The following is a 15,384-nucleotide window of genomic DNA, read 5'->3' on the forward strand; positions in this document are numbered from 1 at the left end:
TATTGTATCCTATCCCAGCTGGTCTTTTCTTATGGTTAAAAGTTTTGTAAACACTTTTCAAACACCAGGTAATATGTTATTTCCTGGATAGAGTGAACAGCAAACTGTGAATTACAATAACTTATTTCTAATAAAGAGAGACATTGCTAGTTTTCTCTGAAAACATGAAAAATGAAATAGATCTGCTTGAAAGAATGGAAAAGCTGTTATGTAGCTAATAAGCGGAATCTGACAATACAGATAATGTCATACATATGGTATAACGCTTATCTGACATACTATTGGTAACTGATGTCAGCAAGAGACATTTCAAATAAATTAATAAATATTGTGTATATTTAAAGTAATGAAACTGCCTCAACACGTATGGCCCTGTGCTCAGTCACATATAACATATACAAAGTGGTATAAATTCCTTAACACGTACGGTCCCGTGTTTAGACAATCTTCCATTTACAACATGTGACCCACTAAACACGTATGGTCCCGTGTTTAGTGAAACATTCCATGCACAATGTACTTTCTAAACCCGTATGGTCTCGTGTTTAGTGAAACATTCCATATACAAGTTGATCAAACTATTCAAACACATATGGTCCTGTGTTTAGCCAATATCTATTACAACATGATGTAACCTACTAAACATGTATATGATCCTGTGTTTAGTAAAACATTTCTTGTACAAAACATGTACCTTCTAAACACGTATGGTCCCGTGTTTAGAGAAATATTCCATATACAACATGATGCAACTACTTAACACATATGGTCCAGTGTTAACTGAGATATTCCATATACCAAGTGCTGCAACTTTCTTAACATGTATGGTCCCATGTTTAGTGAAACAACATTGCATACAACAATCGTATGCATAAGCTTAAATGCATCATCAATAGAAATTGCAGGATTAATAAGCATGTATTTTGTCCTGCATGACAGTAAATCCTCATTAGGATACCATTATGCTACAGTAATTTGCATTTGTCAAACGTATGGTCCCGCTTGACGACTACTGAGTTCTACAGAGATTGATTATAGAGATGATTCATGAACTGTGTTCACCCTTTGTTTCATATTTTGTAGAACTATTATAGGAGATATGATTTCAACAAAATGTGTATCTTTTAAAGGGCCTGTAATTTTACCATTTTCTTTCTTTTTCCATCTAATATATATATATATATATATTAATGATCCTAGGATCACCCTAAATCTTCTTTGATTTCTAGAAAGTTTTATTTTAGGTAGTTTAATACCATCTGACATAAAACTTGTAAATATCCCTCTGACAAGACTGTCAGTTTACTAGATCTTGATCAAAGCTTTAAAATATTCAAATGAGTCTTTTTATCCTGAATGAGGTTAGTTTTTAAATTAAAGTTTTTTTTTTTTTTTTTTTTTTTTTTTTGAGTTTTAATCACAATATTTAAATTGCATTGGTCAATTGAGTTAAAGTGATTAGAATTTAAAATTTTGGGCCCTGCTGCATATCTTTAACCCCTGTTTCAGAAGAATTGACAAAAATTTGTTTCATGTACTGAAAAAAGACATGAAGTGTATAAAAATCATTATTTCAAAATTAGGATATATATTTTTTACAGAAACTATTGAATTAATTGAAAAACCATTTGATCATGATATTATCTTACTCAATGGACTTGTTGATAGAGCAGTCCCCAGAAACATGAACCAATACACCACCAAAACTTAAAGTGGCTGTTGCCATAATACTTTGCTATGTTGAGGCAATGTCCTTGGTAATGGGCACTTGTTTGTCCACTGTTGCGTTGTCTGTGCATGCATGTCTGATTTCTGACTGTTGTTTCCACATGGCCTATATAGCTTCTGCAAGTGTTACCCAGTGTGGATAGTGTCTGTTTCTAATTTGGTGGGATGGGTAACTCTGGAAAAATAAAAGTGTAAACAACTATCCAGTATATGATATTCATCTTTTTTTTTTAAATCAAGTGCTCTGATCTAAATCAATATTTTAAGCCATGTTCTATACAACTGAACAATCAGAACATGCAAGATAAATTCTTAGAGAATGACAATTATTTTACTTTGGGTATTGCACAACTGCAATACATCAACAGAGAATAACAGGTTATGTAAATTCCAACATGAGAATATGTCTACATATATGCAGCATAAATTTTTCTCATTATAACATTATATTACCAAGAAAGAGAGCAAACATGCATTATCATACATATTAAGTCTATATTTAAATATGTATTGCAAATAAATTGCTAACTTATAAATTATAAACTTGTGCATTGATTGATTCTGGAGAACATGATAATGCCAAATATGCATGTTATTCAAAACACACTTCTGCACACTTTATTTTAGATACCTATGGTTCTGGATTCACTTCAGAAAAAGTGCATATAGTCATGCCTGAGACAACCAAAAACATTTGTCTATAGACCAGCACAAGTCAACAAATTACATGTGTATATGGTCCTACACAAGTCAACAGAAATGTATGTCATTATGAAGTTCCATGCAGGTCCTGCAAGACTTATAAATACATCACATGTGCATATGGTCCTGCACAAATCAAGAAAACATGAGTGCATATGGTCCTGCACAAGCGAAACAGATCACGTGTATATGGTCCTACATAATCAACATAAATGTATGTCATTATTCACTACCATTCAGGTCCTGCCCAAATCAACAAACACAAGTGCATATGGTCCTGCACAATTCACCATATTACATGTGTATATGGTCCTACACAAGTCAACAAAATTTGTATGTCATTATGTAATACCATGCAGGTCTTGCACAAATCAACAAATACAAGTGCATTATTGTGCATATGGTCCTGCACAATCCAATAAAATACATGTGTATATGGTCCTACACAAATCAACAAACACAAGTGCATTACTGTGCATATGGTCCTGCACAATCCAATAAAATACATGTGTATATGGTCCTACATAAATCAACAAACACAAGTGCATTACTGTGCATATGGTCCTGCACAATCCAATAAAATACATGTGTATATGGTCCTACACAAATCAACAAACACAAGTGCATTACTGTGCATATGGTCCTGCACAATCCAATAAAATACATGTGTATATGGTCCTACACAAGTCAACAAACTCAAGTGCATCTGGTCCTGCACATTTTTTTCCCTGCACAGTACAACAAAATTCATGTGTATATGGTCCTACACAAGTCACCAGAATATGTGTGCATAGGGACCTGCATCAGTCAACAACTTGTATGTGCATATATTGTCCTGCACAAGATAGCAAAAACAAAATACATGAGCATACGGTCCTGCACAAGTGACTAAGTCAACAAAATAATGTGCATATGGTTGTGTACAAGTCAACAAAACAAAATGTATGTGAATTTGGCATAATTATGTATGGTTCTGCAACGACAAAATACATGTGAATATAATTCTGCCCAGATCAACAAAATGCATGTGCATATAATCTTTCATGAGTCAAAAGGTAATACATGTGCACATGGTCTTGTACAAGTCAACAAAATACATATGCATATTGTTCTGCACATGTCCACAAAATATGCGTATATGTTCCTACAAGAGTCAACCAAATAAATACATGTGTCAGTGAAATAAATGTGAATATGGTCCTTCACAATCATAAAATACAACATAACGTGTAAATCAGTGGTAGGTTGCATGGTAAACATAAGTAGTGTATGTGGACCTCACTTCTACACTAATTCTCAGTAAAAGGTCACCTCAAACTATGGTGTGCACCCTTAGCAACAATACTATATCAGCATTATATTATGTTAATCATTCTACATATATACAAGCTGTGTCTATGACCTGCACAGTTTATGTGATAAATGTGTATGTGGTCCCACGTACACTATGTCTTGATTCAACAATTGAAAATTTGAATCATACATGATAAGATTTGTGTACCCATATAATGGCAATATTTTACCAACATCACATAGGCAACTAACTCCAAACAAAATTTTTGGCTCCGTGAACAACATATAAGTAAACTTGAGTAAGATCATTCATTGTTCAAACTCTTAAGAGGAAAAGCAGGATTTGTTACCAAGTATGATACCTGTGTTGGTAAAAATATTGCAAAATTATATAAGGAACCAAAAAACTTGAGCCTCTAATTATGAGCTAGCTAACATAGTTTTAATGGATAACACATGACTTCATAAGAAGTACTATACTATACTGGCCTGTTTTATACTGGGAATGCAGGAGTGTCAAGTGAATACTACATCAGCATCAATGGAGATCTCATAACGTGTAAAAAGGTAACACTCGTCACTGCTGAGCTGTTTATATTCACTCATCAATATCTGGTTTGTGTAGATGATTCTGACATTCAAGTCCTTGAAGAAGCGAAGGGTTTCCACTGTAACAAACAGGTTCTTATTCCCCGGCCAAGGTGAATGTAAGAAGCAAAACTGTCTTGTGATATTTTGGATGGACAGTTAATAAAAATGATGTTATAACATAGATGCACATTTTCAAAGCTCAACAAATTGCAAATCACCATAAATAGGAAAAAGTTCCTAAAGGAATGAAGTTACCGGTGCGCAGTACAGTTAAGGTGCGCAATGGAAATATTGACTAAGTTTTATATTTAAAAATGTATTCGTAATCGGGATGGCGATTATTTTTAGTACATTATTTATATCAGATAATTGTAATTATGATTAATAACTACATATCGAGGACGATTATATTTTATATTTAGACTAGTCACGTGATGCGGCAGTCACGCGATTTTAGCACATTGACTTGAAGTATTGATGTTATATATAAACATCACTAGTGCAAGGGCATAACCAAGTTAAATTTCCAAGTTTAGTATATAAATATTTTCAACACGCTTTGTAGTTTCTAAAAAGTGCTGCGATCCTGTCTAAACTCTGCAATTTCATTGTTAAAATTAATCTTTAATGACCGAATGCTTTATTTTTTGCTGCGCAGCGGATGAAACATTGATCTAATTAAATTGTTTTTAAGATTTCATCAGGATCGCAGCACTTTTCAAATACCTTAATAGTTCTTTAGTTGAAATGTAAAAGCTTACTTTGATCCATAGAGTGTATGCCCTTGCACTAGATCGATTTATTAAGACCCCCCACCTTACCCTCCGATGTACTTGCATACAAATATACGGCAGTGTCAATTAAATACGCAATGTACGGAAAATATATTATTAAAATAGTGAAGAAGACATTAAATCTAAGTTATTGGCCTATGGAATATCTGTAAAAAATATTTTATTTAATTAGAAAATACATATTTTGTTGAGAAAATATTACTTGATCTGTCTCTCACTGCATACAAACTACGTCACGGTGTAAGAAATGACGTCATATTGACAAATGTATTGCGATCAGTGACTTGTTTATAAATTGCTATGTGGGATTTAACTAACGACAAAACAACACGCTGTAGTAAGTTTTTATGTAGTCTGATGATTTCTTACTGGTTAAATTAACAGATAAACTCATTTTGTGGTATTTTAAAGAAATGTTGTATGACGTATATTATGTATGATGTCATAGTCAAGTTTTCCCGTACAAATTAGGCTCCGCCTCCTTTTTGTAACCTTAACTGTGCTGCGTGTGATTGATAAAATCTGCAGGCTTGATCATGGTGATAGGATTAACGATGTAGGTGAATCATTGACGGCCAGTTGCAAAAACCTCCCAGGAACAAGTCTATACACTGTCAGGTCTATAATGTAATTGAATAGTATTGTTTACAGCAGAGACCTACAGCGAAGGGTCTATCATCTATGTTTACAGCTGACAGAGTTCATGTAAGAGTTTTCGGGATCTCGAGCCCGACATTATTTACTACATATTTTACACCACTGTAGATACACTGACACTGTTTATCGATCGTTTACCAAATTTACTTCAATTGACCATATTATTCCGTAGACGACTCGTAGTAATAGAATATCCATGTAAAAATCACATGTAAATTAATTTGGTCGTCCTGAGTTGTGAACTCCTCAGCATGCTTAATGCCCAGATGTAAACTTTACAAGGCCGATTTCGTGACAAAAACTCACTTTACAGACGTTTTTTCTGTAAATAACAAGCAGATCACATCGTCCGAAATCTTCAAAATGGTATCACAACAAAAGCTGTAGGATTTTTCTGTGGGAAATATGGTATAAATTCGAAAAATTCAGCAGTTCAATAAACCATGCTTTCTCTTTTCGCCAGTGTTTTATGTACGACTTACTTAATAACTACGAGGAACTCTTTTGTTTTAGGAGATCATTTTTGCATATTATTGTTTTATGTTTTGGAGCCAAAACTTGTTGTATAAACTCTCATCCTGTTTAACAGTTTTCCTTCATTATTGGCGTGGTGGTAGCGACAAGGATTACACTCCAACCAAACAATCAAGGTAAAGGAATTCCCGGCAAACAACGCATAACAGGGACAGTTTCCACGATAGCTGTTTATAGTTTATGAGTTTACACTTACGGTCAAACACATTATGGCCGGCAATCGCGCTCCAAAACAATGGTCCTTGACCAAAAATGAAACTATTACAACATTTGAGGCGTGGAAGCAAAACCTACAGTATACACTCTCTCTCGATCCGAACTTTGCAATTTTCTTAGTGGACGGGGCAACATGGGCTAAGAAAACCCCAGCAAATCCTAGACGTGGCCTTGCCAACGACGGACAAAATGTTCCCGAAGAAGCACGGCGGACAGCTGCACAAAAGGTAGCCCACTTGGAACTCATGCTTGGACAAATTGCTAATTATTGCCCAATCATCTCAAGGAACACAATTGTCAAAAATTCCACATCTGTAAAGTCGATATGGCAAGCTATTCGAACACATTTTGGATTCCAATCTACAGGCGCACATTTTTTAGACTTTGATAACATTCGCCTGGAACCAGGGGAACGACCTGAGGACCTGTTCCAGAAGTTAACCAGCTTCATTGAAGACAATCTACTTCAACGTGGAGGAGGCATAACTCACCTTGGTGAGCCCCTGAGGCTGATGAGGAGTTATCACCATCCCTCGAAAACCTCATCACATTGACCTGGCTTCGTCTACTGCACAAGGATCTACCAGCCCTGGTTAAACAACGGTATGGCCCAGAGTTAAGATCAAAGACATTAGCTAGCCTTAAACCTGAAATATCTCAAGCCTTAGACAGCCTACTTGATGAAATTCGTATGAACAATGATGCCAAAGTCCTTCGCACAGCCTTTAAAAGCTACAATCCACCACCGTCCACAATGCAACGGACTCCAAGTATTCGCACGAAAACCAACAAGGTATGCCCATTATGCAAACAAGCAGGGAGACCTCGCTTTGATCATTTTCTAAGCACCTGCAAATTCTTACCTCAAGATGACAAGACATTTATGAGTCGAGCCAGACACCTATGCGCTAGCAATAATTTCCCGGACGATGCTGATGAGGAGACTAGTGCCAGTAACCAACTCCATGACGATCAACTCTATGACTTGGAGGGAGTCCCTACTTCAAGACGAGTCAGCACAAAACAGTCTCCACAAATGAAAGCTTACTACAATCAACATGTCATCCACATAACACTAGACAGTGGAGCAGAAATTAGCATGATTAGAGCGTGCGTCGCTGAGCTTCTAGGAATCGAAATCACAAAGTCCACTCAACATGCATTACAGGCTGATGGCACCACTCCGTTAGAAATAGTAGGTGAGACACACTTCGATGTGACCCGAGAAAACATAACGCTACATGTTGAGGCCTTAGTAGTGAAAGATCTTGATGTAGACTTCCTAGCAGGAATCCCATTTCTGTCTGCTAATGATATCAGTATCCGTCCAGCACGTCACGAAATTATGATTGGCGACCTCTATGTCATCCATTACCGTACTCGGGAAGGAAACAAACAGCACCACATTCGGCGAACTCATGCATATGTTATGAAGTCCCCATCTACCACAGTATGGCCTGGATCACACCTTGAGCTCAACGTACTAGAACACATCCCAGCCGAGGGTACAGTTGCTGTTGAACCCCGCGTTGAATCTCGATGTGCACAAAACATGTGGCCTAGACCAGAAATTGTTGAGGTGGTTGCAGGGAAAATTCGCATCGTGAATAATACAGATGAACCCAAGCAACTGAAGAAAAATGAACATTTCTGTCAAGTCCTTCCTACTATACCGGCATTAAGCAGCACCTATGACACAGTGCCCAGTTCCTTGCCAGCCACTGAGACTTCACTACACGACACAGTCCTACACTCAGATACAGTCAAAGTCAATCCTGACAATATCCTCACCCTTGAGGCTCAACAATTATTTTGCAAAGCCCTGCAGGAACATGATTCTCTGTTCGATCCCAAATTCAGTGGATACAATGGGAAAGCAGGAAAGTTTGACATGAAAATCAACATGGGTCCAACGCAACCCCCACAGAGGAAGGGCCGCCTCCCCCAGTATTCTAAGGAGAAGTTACAAATTCTGCAAGACAAGTGTAATGAACTAGAGGCCCTTGGAGTCTTGAGAAAACCAGAGGAGCTAAACATTACTGTAGAATACCTCAATCCCTCTTTCCTCGTTTCTAAACCTAATGGAGGACACAGGCTAGTGACCGCCTTCGAGGACGTTGGACGCTACTCGAAACCTCAACCATCCTTAATGCCAGATATTGACTCCACTTTGCGCACCATAAGTCAGTGGAAATATCTAATAGTAACAGACCTAACTAGCGCCTTTTATCAGATCCCACTAGCTAAAGAGTCGATGCGCTACTGTGGCATTGTCACCCCATATAAAGGCGTGCGTGTTTATACCAGATGTGCTATGGGGATGCCGGGATCAGAGACTGCTCTAGAAGAGCTTATGTGCAGAATCCTAGGCGATCACCTGCAAGCAGGATATGTGTCAAAATTAGCTGATGACCTGTACTGTGGCGGAAACACCCCTGAAGAACTTCTACGACACTGGGTCAACATAATGACAGCTCTGGATGCCTGCGGTCTGAAGTTATCAGCAACCAAGACAATAATCTGCCCACGTTCCACTACAATATTAGGATGGATCTGGACACAAGGCCGCCTCTCAGCAAGCCCTCATAAGGTCTCTGTTTTGGCTACATGCAAACTGCCAGATTCTGTCCATGGTCTCCGCTCATTTATTGGGGCCTACAAGATGTTATCCCATGTCTTACCTGGTTGTGCACATGCCATCTCCCCATTGGAGAATGCTATCAGTGGTCTTCAGTCAAAAGACAAAGTTAAGTGGTCTGAGGAGTCGATAGAACACTTCCGCACAGCCCAGACAAAACTTAAAGATTCCAAAGAAATCTACCTTCCAACCAGAGATGACCATTTATGGATCATTACAGATGGCTCTGTAAGCAAGCGCGGAATTGGAGCAACACTATACTTGATGCGAAAAGATAAAATTCACCTAGCTGGATTCTTCAGTGCAAAGTTACGGAAGCACCAAGTGACATGGCTTCCTTGCGAAATCGAGGCTCTGTGCATATCTGCGTCCATAAAACATTTCAGCCCTTACATCATCCAGTCAGCCCACAAAACATGCGTCCTTACAGACAGCAAACCATGTGTACAGGCTATACAAAAGCTTTGCCGCGGCGAGTACTCTTCAAGCCCTCGAGTGACATCCTTCCTCTCTACAGCTAGCCGTTACCAGGTCGACCTTCAACACCTCGCAGGTTCAGCAAATATTCCATCTGACTTCGCCAGCAGAAATGCAGCAGAGTGCGAAAATCCATCATGCCAAATATGCAATTTCATTATACAAATGGAGGACTCGGTTGTGCGTGTGGCTAAAGCCAAAGACCAAGGTACCGATAAAATGGAAACCTTGCCCTTACCTTTTACAACAAGGTCAGCATGGATCAATATTCAAGCAGAGTGCCCGGACCTAAGACGAACCCATGCACACTTAAAACAGGGTACCAGACCCTCCAAAAAACTCACAAATATCTGAGACGTCAAGCGATATTTGAACATAGCTACCATTGCAAGAGATGGATTACTTGTGGCACGCAGGTCTGATCCTCTACAGCCACCAACTGAGCTCATCATAGTCCCAGGCAGTGTCCTTGATGGCCTTGTAACTGCCCTTCACATTCGTCTGGATCATCCTACAAAACACCAAATGTTGTTGGTCATAAAGCACAACTTCTATGCATTGGACTTGTCTCAATCAGTAAACCGCGAATGTGACTCTTGCCATACCTGCGCTTCACTCAAAAAATTTCCATATAGCTGCTGACGTCATAAAGCAAAACCACCAACTAATCCTGGTCTTAAGAGAAACAGTAACCGCCTATACAGCCGCATGTCTAGTTGCCGATGAAAAGGCCCATACCTTGAGGGAGGCACTGCTCCTTCTGTGCATGGATCTCCACCCACTAGATGGGCCAAGAGCTATTATCCGTGTCGACCCTGCTCCAGGTTTTGTGGCCTTGCGTGAGGATGACCTCTTAGATCACTATCGCATCAACCTTGAGATCAGCCGAGTTAAAAACCCTAATAAGAACCCAGTAGCGGAAAAAGCTGTTGCAAAACTTTAAATGTCCTTGATGGCCTTGTAACTGCCCTTCACATTCGTCTGGCTCATCCTACAAAACACCAAATGTTGTTGGTCATAAAGCACAACTTCTATGCATTGGACTTGTCTCAATCAGTAAACCGCGTATGTGACTCTTGCCATACCTGCGCTTCACTCAAAAAAAAGGCCCAAACTTTAAATTTGCAGTTCCTTGATAGAAAGAAAACGATAAATGTATGGTCTTTTTAAAAAATTCTGAAAGAAAAATTTCTGTGCCTTGATATACGCTAAACCTGTAATTTTTTAAGTCAATTTTATTTTGCAAATCTGGGTCAGATAGCTGATGATTAAATTTATAAATGTTTTGCATATTAAAAATCATATATCACCTATATTTTCACTCATATGGAGACACAACCACTTGCCATTGGAGAGCTGCAAATTTTGTCCTATACTCGGCACTAAGGGCCAATGAGCTGGGAGGGATCTTTTACCTGCCAGCGACTACTGCGACACGGGACCTATACGATCTCGTCCGAAGGACCTGTCTCCACGTCCTACAGTGGGTTTGGAACCCGCGTCGTAAGGATCAATTTACTCCACGACGCTAGAGCAGACGTTCTAACAGTGCGGCACGCGGGCGTCAAAACTGTGAAGAGTTTAGAGCTCACTTCTTAGATAAAACTTTTTAATTGTCAATTTCCATTAAACTGAAATTTGATATACAAGACATCAATATACACAGATATAAACTAAGCTCATTGTCTACAAGTATGACATAAAAGTGTGATTAATGATGAATTATTAAATATTCTCTGTGTCAAAGGAATAAATCTTTCGTAAGTTGGGCGTATAAACATGTGATAAATTCGTCCAAAAATTATCAATTTAACTTTTAATATAATGCTTAAATCAGCTATAAAAAAAACCACGGAAAGAAGGACTGGAAAACAGTCCCGACGAAAGACAAATACTGAATGAGTTAGAGAAAGGGATAACTCCATATACCCCAGATATTCCATGGCAGGAGCAATAAAATCGACATAAAACATAAGTGGAGTATGTATTCATACTCCAACTCCCAAAATTTCAGAAATGCTTTTTTGACCAAAGGTTCTCCTATGTAAATCTTCTAAATATCTTACAATATCTTACAATTGCCTTCATCGAAATAATACTGGGGTTTTCTTCTATGCCATCATTTGTTTATCACCACTTTTTCTCGAAATTTATGGAAAAACACGGTTTTAAGAAAATCTTAGTTATATATTCCAGCCAAATTAGCATGAAAATTGTGAAACCTGAAACTTATTGCAGCATAAATTTTAGGTATTTTATGAAAGTACAAGATGTATTCAATTTTATATTTTGTTTGTTAATTCCGTATTCCCCTCCCTCTCCTCAACACTTCAATCTGCATAGTTTGAAAGAAGATTATCGAAAATTCTTGTTTCTGTTAATTCACATACCATTTACGTTTCCACTAAAAGAAAGAAAAACAGCCCATCTTCTTTTTAAATTCTTACATTGTTTTAATCAAAATATCGGCCTAAAATATACATAGCTTTTACATCTATTTTTACTAAACAAAATTAAAAATCGAATTTGTAATTCATTAATTGTAATGGGAACAACTCTTTAGTTTCTTCATTTTTGTCCTCTTCATTAGATATATCTAAATATTTATCCTCCCAATCCTCATACATGAAACATACGGGGATAACGAAAAGTATTCAAGATCAAGAGTCCATAAAACAATACAAAAGAGGAACAAAGCAAACATGGACCTCCAAAGCATCAAAGGTGCATCAGGTGCCACGAACCGGTCACACCCGCCGTGTGCTCCTTGTCATGATAAGGAAATAACGGGTAAATAGTCGTAAATCCAATGTATAAATAATCGACTAACTAATAATTAGTATGAAAAACGAAAGTCATCATTTGACTCATTGATAAATTTATCGACCATAGAACTTGAAAAAGTATTCCTTTAAATAAGACTGCTGATATTTTTATTTCATCGACTTGTTTATCAGTATTAATTTCGTTTTAGAAATTGCTCTTTCGTAGAGCATGCTCTGCATATCGAATCAAATGAGATACATGTATATAAAATCCGTATGCAGGTGATGCAGGTATATTGCTGCATAAAAAAGGGAAGTTGACGATAGAAAAGTTATAGACATTACGTTTATCATAGAGGTTGGTTGTTATATTGGTCTGATTGAAACCGTACGGGCTGACATGTTGGCTCTTTTATGTTTATCAATAAAAATATTAAATCTTTGTCTTAACCAATGTAATGTGTTCTGATGCAGCTTCTGCAATGCTGATATCAACATCATTTTTGTTAACCTAGTCTTGATAAGCATTTTCCTAAGATTTCTGGAAAGTATTTCAATGAAATTCTGCTCCCTCTCTTGATTTAGATGTATCAGGAAAGATTCTTTATTCGATCGAAATAGCGTTTGCAGACTAAAATGCATTTTAGTAGAGATAAGTCATTTTGTCCTGCGTAAATAAGATGAGTTCTTTGTGCTTGATCATCAAAACCATCATTACAAAGGCATTGTGAAGAGTACAATGAGTATTCTCAAGGTGAAGCGTTAAATTTGCTGTTGATAGATAAAGATGGTCGCATTTAGTGTGTTTTTGTTGTGACCAGTTGCAGCAAATTACGACAACAAATATTTCGGTGTTTCTAAATGCAGCTATCCATATCCAGTCCTTTCTGCTGTGATAAACTTTTGCAGCATTTCGCTTAATCACAAGTTACTACAACAAAACAAGAGTAGTCGTAAGTTCTTTATGTGATTCTCAAACTATTGCATTTTTTCTTATGTTTTTCAAGGCATCGTCCTTTTGTCAACATTTGTCCGAAATATTTCCATTTGATAGACTATCAAATACATCCACATCTCCTTGTATATCTACTGTATTGTTCTCTATATCAACTTCATCTTAATTATCTCCTCATCAGATGTCATTTAGATACAGTCAGATGTGTCAGAAAATTCTTTTGTATCAGAAGTGTCTGAATCGTTCAAGGGAAGGTGAAAATCATATAGTTCAGATCGTAAAGTAGTTCTTAAGGCAAATTGAACCAGAACGTGTCTTCTTAAAAAGTTATACATGTAGCTCGCGAGTAAGCTCTACCAGTCAATATGTGAGAAACACTCGTCTCTGCATACACAGTTTCCAAAAGCTTTTTAAGGTCTTAGTTGCTCATTTTTTAAAAAAGTGCCAGCACTCCCAAGAAACTCATCTCTGTATGAAAAGCACTCTGCTGCAATCTAAGAACAACTCTTTTGATTACACTGTCACGAGCCTCGCCTCCTATCGTAAATTATTCGTACTTTACAATACAAAGGCTGATCGAATGTCAGCACCGGAATATGTTGATATTTTCTAGCCTTTTTTCAAACAAAATGTAGCCTGAAAAAATACAAAAAAGCACCACTTAGGTTCATGTCTGACATTGGCAAGATCTCAACATTTGACTGTCCAGGATAATCCTAATTGTTTACCATTTGACAGGTAGCAGACCAGCTTGGATTTAGCTTTGGCCAAACAACGCTACATTGAAGTGACTTATCACATGATGTATCTTCAACTTCTGTGACGTTTAAATCTGAAAATAAATATCGACTTAATTTCTTTGATCTAGCTTACAATAGTAAAAATCAATTTTTGCATTTTTTTCAGTTCTTTGGTCGTAATTCCAACTCGCAGAATGATGACTTCCTTTTGTTGCTTTCGTGTGAATCCAACAATGATACTCATGTCATGGAACGTTTCGTGTCTATCTAAAGTGCGATTGTTTTGGTCAAAATTATCAGCAACAAACTAGACCGAGGTGTTGTCACTTACATCATCCTTTTATGTTGACTCTCTAGCTGTCGTTTATGCAGCATTGATTTCATACTCAAGCACCACTGAGTAAGCTGAGAAAAACCAAGGCTATACAAAGTATCTATAGGAAATTTTGAATCAAAACGATGATGAGTTGAATAACAAACCCATTTTCTAAAGGAGTTATGACACTTCAGGGTCTTTCAATATAGTGTAAATGCTTGTGATCAAAACCTGTAAAACCAAACTCAAACTCTCCGGTACCTACTAGTATTAAAAGTTTGCTTCAGAAGACTTTAAAGTTGATGGGAAAATATAGTGTGTTTTCGGATCATCTAAACAAATGTCAGCTTTTATCAAACTGTTCCTCTCTGATTCTTTGTTGTTGATTCTGCTTAGTGATAAAAGCCATAAAATATGCCTGACGCGGTCTTGTAAAGAGTAATAAGATTAGATTTACCGTTTACCTCAGCAATGATCACAACGTCACCGAAATATTCCTCTATTCTTATTCAATGTAGATATAATAAACTTATTTTGCAAGATATTTTTAGGTTAAGAGCACTTTTCAAATATCTTCAGTTTATATGTAAAAAAAAATCTTGGCATATAAGGGTGTGGTCTTGCAATAAATCGATATATTACGACCCTTCTGATACTTTTAAATTGAATCTACGACAAATATACAAATATGCCACTGCCTCACTTGTCTGGAGAATATACAGACAGTCCTTGCATTATATAGTAAAATAGACATCGCATCCAAGTTAATGACCTGATATATCTGCAAATAATATTTTATTTGATTATAACAGAATACAAAATGTAGCTTTATCAGCCTCCCACTGCATACAAAGTGCGTCCACTTTTACGATATGACCTCACTTTGACACATGCATTGCAATCAAGAAGCCAAATCTATCATGCTGTGTGGGATGAAATGAACGGGAAAAAAACCTGCAGATTATACTAAGATTTGAT

The sequence above is a fragment of the Saccostrea cucullata genome, unplaced genomic scaffold, assembly GCF_032062105.1.
Source record: "Saccostrea cucullata isolate Sc308-1 unplaced genomic scaffold, CSIRO_AGI_Scuc_v1 ctg9469, whole genome shotgun sequence".
Classification (NCBI taxonomy): Eukaryota; Metazoa; Mollusca; class Bivalvia; order Ostreida; family Ostreidae; genus Saccostrea; species Saccostrea cuccullata.